This window comes from Danio rerio, chromosome 23 (genome assembly GCF_052040795.2).
Source record: "Danio rerio strain M-AB ecotype USA chromosome 23, GRCz13ab, whole genome shotgun sequence".
Classification (NCBI taxonomy): domain Eukaryota; kingdom Metazoa; phylum Chordata; class Actinopteri; order Cypriniformes; family Danionidae; genus Danio; species Danio rerio.
The window spans coordinates 19,357,838-19,367,030 of record NC_141043.1 but is presented as its reverse complement, the minus strand read 5'-3'; the positions used below and the strand labels follow the sequence as shown (position 1 = coordinate 19,367,030).

General features: G+C 42.7%; 1 long non-coding RNA gene across 1 annotated transcript; it reads right to left on the bottom strand.

Annotated features, from left to right (window-relative positions):
* Nucleotides 1-2,576: 2,576 nt before the first annotated feature.
* Nucleotides 2,577-8,702, bottom strand: LOC147831264 (uncharacterized). The gene is made up of 3 exons (XR_015523394.1): nucleotides 6,625-8,702; nucleotides 6,421-6,560; nucleotides 2,577-4,880 (listed from the first exon to the last, which is right to left on the bottom strand). It is a non-coding gene; the product is annotated as an uncharacterized LOC147831264 (long non-coding RNA).
* Nucleotides 8,703-9,193: the final 491 nt, after the last annotated feature.

Genomic DNA, 9,193 nt, shown 5'->3' with positions numbered 1-9,193 from the left:
TCAATCAATCAATCAATCCTTCTGTCTGTCCAGCCATATATCTATTCATCCATCCATCCATCCATCCATCCAAACTGACACACTTAGAAGAACCATAATATCAATATTTAATCATAAAAAGGGATAAACTATGTGCCTTTTAAAGGGAAGATTTACCCATAAATGAAAGTTTTCTCATATTGTCACGGAAGGAGACACTGTCAACAGAGTTGCGAATTCAAATGCAGGATTTAATACACAGAGAAGGGTCAAGCAGACAATGGTCAGAATCAGGAGCAAACAGTAACATACAGGAAAATCCAAAAGAGTGGCCAATAACAGTCGAGTGGTCAATCCGCACAGCAAACAACATAAAAAAAAACAAAACAAAGCAAAGCAGTACATGGCAAGACAAGGTAAGGCACGGCAAAACGCATCATAATGTTCACTTGACAGCTTACAAGACTTAGCAATGTGTGTGTGTGTGTGTGTATGTGTTTGAGAGGTGTATAAAAAGTCTGTGTAATTAGTCTTGAACAGCTTCAGCAATCAGTTTGTAATCATGGGGGATCCAGGCCAGGCGTTTGAGTGAAGTGCATGATGGGAATTTTAGTGCAGTTGAATATGAGTGTCAAGCAGCCTGCAAGAGCAACAATGTTGGTGATCATAACACATATTGTCAGGACTCCTGGGGGCTATTTCATAAAAGTGGTTAAGAAAAGCGGGGATTAAAGTCAAAAGCCTAACTTCAATGAGCCGAACTAAACGTCCACGCTTAAATTGGTTCCATAACAGCAAGTTGAAGATCATTTGGTCTAACTAGTCTGAGTTCAGTTTAAATAATCTAGATAACTGCTCGTGCACGTTTCTGTCATGAAACCTTAAAAGTCGAGCATAGATACATCGATTATGTTGTGAGCTACCATAACAACTTAGAGAACTGAAAGAGCTCTAAAATGAGACACAGCTGTTCACAGCAAGTGAACCGCGAAACTGCAGATTGTTCAATAGGCTACATTTGTAGCAATATATAAGCTATTATTTACGCCTATTAACATGAAATTAAATATTTGTTAAAAATCATAGTAATTGTCGTTGACCGCGCGCACGTGCGTGTGAGAGAGGATTTGCACTTACTGCCAATTGTTGCTTGCAAGGAAAAGTTTTAATGCATTGCAGGCTCACTGTAACATACAAAATGTTCTAAATGTAAGCACATAGGTTTAAAATAAACAAAGAGCCGTGCACACACAAGCGGTGGGATTTTTAATTTGCTCTCGAATCTGCTGCAAGTCGTTGCTTTCCCTTTGCCACTTGTTTCCCGCGCCCCGTGGGAAAATATTTTTACATTAAAGTGACACTGCTGCACAGCACGGATCATCTCCTGATTATTCCACTCATTTTATAGTTTTAAAGTCATTATTTAAGAAATGTAGTCTTCTTCTTTATATTAGTCACTGCCTTTCTTACCCCCTTGCTTGCGTGGATTTCCTCCAGGTGCTCCGGTTTACCCCAAATCCAAAAACATGCAATTTGCGCTGTTGGTGAATTGAATAAGCTAAATTGGCCATAGTGTAGGAATGTGAATGAGTGTGTATGGATGTTTCCAAGTGAAGGCGTCCGCTGCATAAAGCATATGCTGTATAAGTTGACTGTTCATTGCGCTGTGGTAACCCCAGATTAATAAAGGCACTAAGCAAAAAAAAAAATGTGTGTGTGTGTGTGTGTGTGTATATATATATATATATATATATATATATATATATATATATATATATCGAGAGAGAGAGAGAGCTAAGAACCCCCCTCACAGATTTCTCTTTTAAATTAATATTTTCTACTGGATGCTTTACAATAATATATGTGTGCATATACATTAGATTATTCAGTACCGATGCAAAGTTTGGAATAGACATATATATATATATATATATATATATATATATATATATATATATATATATATATATATGTATATATATATATATATATATATATATATATATATATATATATATATATATATATATATATATATATATATTTCTATTAAGTGACTATAAAGTGGTAATCATTATTAAGAGGTTAAGTCAATTTAAATGGCATCAAATTATGGCAGGTGAATGTTAACATTACTTTGATTAAGCTTAAACTTAAGGTTTAGCCCAGGGATGGGCAAACTTGATCCTCGAGGTTCCGGTGTCCCTGCAGAGTTTTGTTCCAACACTAGTCAAACACATCTGAACAAACTAATCAGTGTCTTTAAGATCACTTGATAGGGAGGTCTGTTTGAATAGGGTTGGAGCTAAACTATGCAGGACACCGGCCCTCCAGGACCGAGATTGCCCACCCCTGGCTTAGCCTGAGAGTTAGCCTGCCCCGGACCAGGCTAGTTTCCCAGCATAAGTTGCCAGGGTAAATAAGTTTGAATTATCGTAAATTTGATTTATGAAACCGAATCCACCATTAATAAACCTGACTTACCAAAATAAGCCTGGCTTTTTCTGTAAACTTGGTTTATGGAATAGCCCCCTGGCTGATCAGCTGGTTCTATCTGTTTTTTTTTTGTTTTAGCCACATGTTCCTTTGTTAGTGCTACCCCCCCTCGTTCTCATTAATTTAGCTGATTTGTTTCACCTGTCTTTGCTCATTTTCTCCTCATTAGCTCCCCTATTTATTGTCTTTGTTTGTGCTTTTCTGTGCCAGATTGTTTACTTCTGACCCTGCAACATCAAATATAGGTTAACTGAATGTTTTTAGCTTTTTTGTGTTTGACTTTAGGACTCTCTCCCTACCTTCCCAGCCTTTCTGCGTGGTCCCTGGCTTGCCCGAAGTCTTTGCTCTTGTGCTGCCTGAATTTATGTCATCCTGGACACTGGCCTGGTTCTGACCAATAGACCTGCCTCTGTTTTTACTGGCCAGTCTATTTTTGTTCCTGGTTATTTCCAGTCATTCTTCCCCCCTCAACTATTCAAGCAAAGTCTGCAAGTATTTTCTTTTGCCTTTTTTTGTTTTCAGTTTTTTGGACTAAATAGTTTTTTGTTCTACTAGACTGAGAAGACTTTTTTCAATTTTGCCATTCTTGCATATGGACTGATCTGTCTGTTTTTTGCTTTCTGAAATAAATAATGGTCTTCACCTGCATTTGGGTTTTTTCTGTTTCAGGCCCTGACACATATCCTAAAACTTCACTCGAATACATAACAAGATATTCTAAATAACGTTTAAAATAACATCCTTAATAGAAACAAAAAATAAAATAAAAGTCAATGCCTTTTTTCCCCCCTCAACATTATTCAGGGTATCTTCTTTTGTGTTCAACAAAATAAAGAAATTCAAACAGATTTGGAACAAGTGGGGGAAAATTCTTTAGGTGAACTATCCCTTTAAAGAACCACATGACTTTAACAACATTCAATAGATAATTGCTGCTTTCTGGATAATTAGAAACGTCCTGGTTAAGTACATAACCCACGTTCCCCGAATAGGGAACAGAGACGTGTGTCTGTATAAACAGACTTTGGGCTTTGGGCTCGTCTAACAGTGCTTTAGATGGAACTTAGCTCCACAGCTGAAACTGATGAGCCAATTAGGACAATATCAGTCAGCTGTTGGAGTCAGCTCATCAGTATTTGCCTGCTGAAGAGGCGATCACTCAGCTCCCAGCTGGAGACTCAAATGCTGTGGCAGTGGAGACATGTAGGCTGTTTCTCAATATGCGTTCTTCAGCGGTCTTGCGTCCTCGTGTTCTCGTGCAACGTCATCAGCTGCCTAAGTTCAGTTCCAATACTCAAGACCGCAAGTACGGAGGACGCGTGAAACTTCCCGGATGTGATCTTGATATCGAGGACGCACTGATACAGACTTGAGCACCGAACTCACTCTGGAAGAGGAAAGGTGGGAAGCGCAGCATTTTATTTAGATTTATTATTAAAGTTCAGAGATATCACTTATTTACGTCGGGAGTTTCCCTAAATGAAACGGTGAAAGTAAACATTAACATTAATATCTTAATAAAGGAATAAACAAATTAAGGGTGTTTGTTTGCTAAAAATCGTATTAAAATTTGTTTTATTTATATTGTGCAGAGTTTATTTATAATGTTTTTATGCAAAGTATATATTTTGAAAAGGGGGACAACAATAAATCGTTCTATGAGTGCTGTAATGTTTAAATAATTTCCCATTTAAAACGCGTGAAGGTCATGTGACCATAAGGAACAACGCAGCATCCCATTCCTCAAAGGACGCGTTCTCTGCCCTCGCGGTCTCCTGAGTTCGTTCTTCCGAGGACACCTGGCAAGACTGTTCTCCACAAGAACGCAAGTCTGTTCTCTGCGATCTCGGAATTGAGAAACAGCCATATGTCTCCGTTCCCTATTCGGGGTAACCAGGAAGTTCCCTTTCATAAGCAAACTTCTACATGTGTCTGTATAAACAGACTTTGGAAGACTGTATGGAAAGCGCCACAGCAGCCAAGCCTGTCACGCTCCTGATGTGCAGTTTGCCAAGCCAAAGCGCGAGCGCACTGACATCACCAAGAGCGCAACCTTCCAACTTCCCCTAGGCCCCTAGGAATAAAATGTTTAATGTTTAATCGGGGGTCGTGAGTGTGCTTTTACCTAGCTAACATACACTAGGGATTTTTGGAAACACGACAGTACGTTAGGAAAGCGTGCCAGTCCCTGAAGGGGGATGATGCAGCGGAGACCACCTGCTACCCAGAAGGGGAGACCTGATGGTAAAGAGATATAGATATAAAGACTAGCCCTAATGAGGGGGAGTGCTACATATGATAAGCTGGTTAGCGGTTTAGGGAAGACACAGGACCACCTAATAAGGGGGAACACACTGTGGTAAATAATGCATATGGCATCAACAAGAACAGGGGAATGCACATAGCTGGCACCAGGGCCGGATTAACCAATGGGCCTTATGGGCACAGGCCCAGGGGCCCGTGCGCACTAGGGGCCCCTGCGAGGGGGGAGAAAAAAAGACAATTTCGGAGTGTCTTTTTAGGCTAATTGCAAATAGCGCATCTAGTTGGACTAAGCCATTCAGGGTTTACGCCCATCGATGCCTGATTGATAGAGACAAGATGAGTAAAGAGCAATGAAATAACATAGCCGCAGTGGCGCACCTTGTAAGGCACACGGCTTCATCTTTTGACGCGATTAATCATAACATCGGTTCGAATCCATCATCAGTTGAACTCGTGCTACTTTTTTTACTCCCCATTACATATCAGATTGGAAATATATTTATTTTTAACAGGAAAGAAACATTTTTTAAAAATAATGCAAATGTGATATAAAGTCACAAGTGTCTTGTGGGTATTTAATAATGTTAAGCCTTATTATAGGCGCCTGCCGCGCCTGCCGCGCCTCCCTCTCTGCAAAAACTATATTGCTCAGACAACTGTATTTCCTCTGAGCAAAAAAATCGCGATCAAATATTAATATTGTTATTATATTTAAATTGCCTTTCTTTCTTTAACTAAACAGAATGCTGTAATTGGTCAAGTGCGGAAACGTCAGTTTTGTAATAACCCGCACTAAACTGAGCGGACTTTAGTGTAACGTTATATCTGTCATAGATCAAAAATGAGTGGACAAGTGGATTTAGCAAACGCGAGAGAAAGAGGAGAGGAGGCATTTTTATTGAGGCATTTTCCATACACACCTTCTTTAAACAGACCCGTGATCAGGAGAATGAGGGTACAGAAGAAGACGTTAACTTTAAATGATGAGTAGCTAGCATTAACCAGGCGGAGGAGGCTAATGGCAGCGCAGTGCGGACTGGATTCATCGTGTGAGAGACAGACAGAAAGGGAAAGAGAGAGGGAGAGAGAGAGAAAGGCCCAGAAGAGGAGAGAGAGGGGAGAGAAGAGGTATAGTGTCTGTGATTTCGGATACTTTTAGGTTTATAATCAAGTCTTCATCACGAGAAGAGTAGAGAAAATACAGGGAGAGGAGGAGAGAGACAGTAAATTAGTATTTGTATTATGAAAGACTCAGATTCATAGAACTCAGATTCATAGAACTGGATTGGAGAAGCATTGTGCGTTATATGCCATGGCAATAATATTCTTTATAAGTTTGTAAAAGCAATACACTAAAATACCCTTAAAAAAATTATATATATATATATATATATATATATATATATATATATGTGTGTGTGTGTGTGTGTGCGTGTGTGTAGTTTTATTAGTATTTTTATTTAATGCTTTGAAAATAATTTAAATCTTTGCAGACTATAAATACATATGTACTATATATCATTTATTTAAATATGTGGGCAACAAATTATAGATTCATTTTATTTAAAAAAAATTTATATTATTCTTATTTTTTAAATTCAACTATAGGGGTGCGGCCAGGTAGGGGGCCTTACAAGATAATGTGCCCAGGGGCCCCTGAGTTCTTAATCCGGGCCTGGCTGGCACCGAACCTCAGTATGTGGTTAGACCAGATGGGCACACCAGACAACACACTGAGCCAAGCACTCGACCCCTCCACTGAGTCAGGTGCTGGGAGCCTCGGAGGAATTCTCTAGGGTTCACCTAAAAAGGGAAACTCACTAGTAAAATAGAAAATGCGCACACATCTCTGGGTTAGGGAGCATCTCGGGGGAAACAGCTCACCCTGGCACATAATGCGAGGATGATGGCATAACTAAAAATGAACCAACCTCTATTTTGATATAGCACTTCCCTTCAGCTGATCATAAAATAAAAAAAAACTGTGTATTCTTTGTGTCACGTTAACTGCAGTGCGCGGACATAGCAATAAAAAATGCTGGGTCTGTCTCCTCCGCAGGCAGCGCTTGCAGGCTCACCAACTCACATTAAAAAAGAAGGGGGCTTGGCACACGATGAACTGAGGTCTTAGGTAAACGTGAGAGTAGGTCGGTCTGAATTACTGGCACAGTATGCTGACTGTAAATTCCACCGGAATCCTAACCCTCCTGACACAAGCGCGATTAGCAGAGCAGCCCGACACAGAAACTTAAAGATACTGATTTGGTGGCTTATTGGATCTAATCATAACAGCTGGGGCTAGAGATCCCGAAAGAGCGAGATAAGGGGAGGGAATGGAATTACCCATCTCGCACTACGCCCCTCTGAGAAACCGGCTAATGAGGTTTTGCCTTCCCAGCGCGCATCCATCCCCAAAGAGAATGGGGATGAGAACGCATGCTAAACCATCAGAGTGGAGGGAGACAGCCTGTGCTCCAGCTAGCCTGAAGAAAGAAAGCACAACACTAATCTGGCATGTGCGAGGTTTTCTCAGAGAGAATTCCCACACAACCAATAGACTCCACTACAGAACATAGATATGCCTAATAGAGTGCACTATTTCTGAGTGACGGTGTTAACCATCGCACTGATAGGTCATCCGCGCTGTCTAGAAACCATTCAATGAGGATCCAGACCCCTGCATGGGTGTCAGATGGGTGCCCTTCCCAGAAAAATGAAAAATTAATCACACTCCTTGTGATGGCCCTCCAACCACGAGGAGTGTGATTCCAGAAACTTGTGTCCGGTTGGGCCAGAGAGGCGCAATAAACGAGACCCGCTCCTCATCTCCCGATCTTGCACAGTGTCTGTGCGAGCAGGCTCACTAGGGAAAGATGCTGCGTAAGCTGGGGCCAGTTGAGAGCCAGCACCTCTGTGCAGTGCAGAGAAAGCAATCAGCAAAGGGCCGCTCTGGAGAAACAGCAGGATGACCTGGGCTTCTCTGTAGCATGCCATAACAGCTGGAACATACCGGGGTGGAGTCTCCGTTCTCCCGGGACATAACAATCCTGAGAGCATGTAAGCTGGCATGGAGAGTTTATATGGGATATGAACAGTGTGCAGTTTTTTTAGCTGCAAGTGTCCGGAGAAGCAGATGGCAAGTGAACTAAGACATGTTGCCCAGCGGAGACCCAGCGTGGTGACGTACTCCACGCGCCATGCCCATCTGGGACCCGATCGCAAAGTCAGCGATGAATTAGTCTCATATGAACAATTGAGCGGCATGATAGCGGCTACAAATGTCATATGCCCCAGGAGCCTCTGAATAATTGCAGTGACCACTTATAACTGGCGAATTAATCAAACAGGGGAGCGCCAGCCCAGTGTGCTAAAAGAGCACCGTGATGCAGACCGAGTCAAGCTCCAACCCGAGATGAGAGAAGCTCTGCCCTGAGGAGAGCTCGCTCATACTCGGGTGACCCGAAACCCGAACAGGCCAAGGTTCCGGAGCACCAGGTACCTGTGCATAATCGATCTGTCCAGAGATGTAAATATTAACAGTCAATAAAAAATCAAGAATGCAGATGCACTACACCAAAAAGAGCCCGAATGGGAGGACTTTTCCAACCATGCTCGGCCGCCCACATGAGCGAGAGCGAGACATGAAGTAAGCGTCCTTCAGGTCTATAGCTGCAACCAATCCCACGGACAGTCGCACTGGGGGATGCGTTTCTGCATAAGGATCTCGATCAGCATCCTGAACAGATGACAGATCAAAACACGCAGATAGGATTCGTATAACCCACCGCTCTCAGCATCACCGAAATGATCGCTGACATACCCACTGAAGGGCAGCTTCGCAATTGGGAGTGCTCATTGCGGGAAGCAGAGCAGTCTAAGGAAGAGGTGAAAATAAGAGATTGACTCTTACCTTCCTCCCAGGATCCCGCAGAGTGGCTAGAGGTGCTAGAAAGGAGCTCATCCTCTGGCGCCCTCAAGTTTGTGGCGAAATGCACCAAAGCTAAGAGCTGAAAGGCAGTGCGTCCCATCCTGGCAGCAATTGGGCTTCCACACCCAGAGGGAGGAAAAGCCGCTCTTTTAGGATCGCTACATACATTCGCAGGGAAGCCCCGCTCTCCACCGGGAAAACAACAGTTCTCCTCCTCTCCAAGCGGCCCGCCTCAGGTTCACTTCGCAGTCCAATTACTGGACTTAACGGTGAACTTCCCGCGGAGGAGCTCGGCGCGTTCACTAAGTCAGTGGAACGGACTGTGACGGCAGAGAATTTTGAAGCCGCGAGAAGAGCGCACTTAGCGAGGAACAGGTCTGATGGGGAGAGTAGTTTTCCAAGCCCACCAAGAGATGACCTGCTCCATCGCGCACGGCTGAACTCTCACCATCGAGGACTCCTGGGTAAAGTCCCCGACGGTGCCACCAAGAAGGCTTACCTGGAATATAGGCACACTAAGAAAGT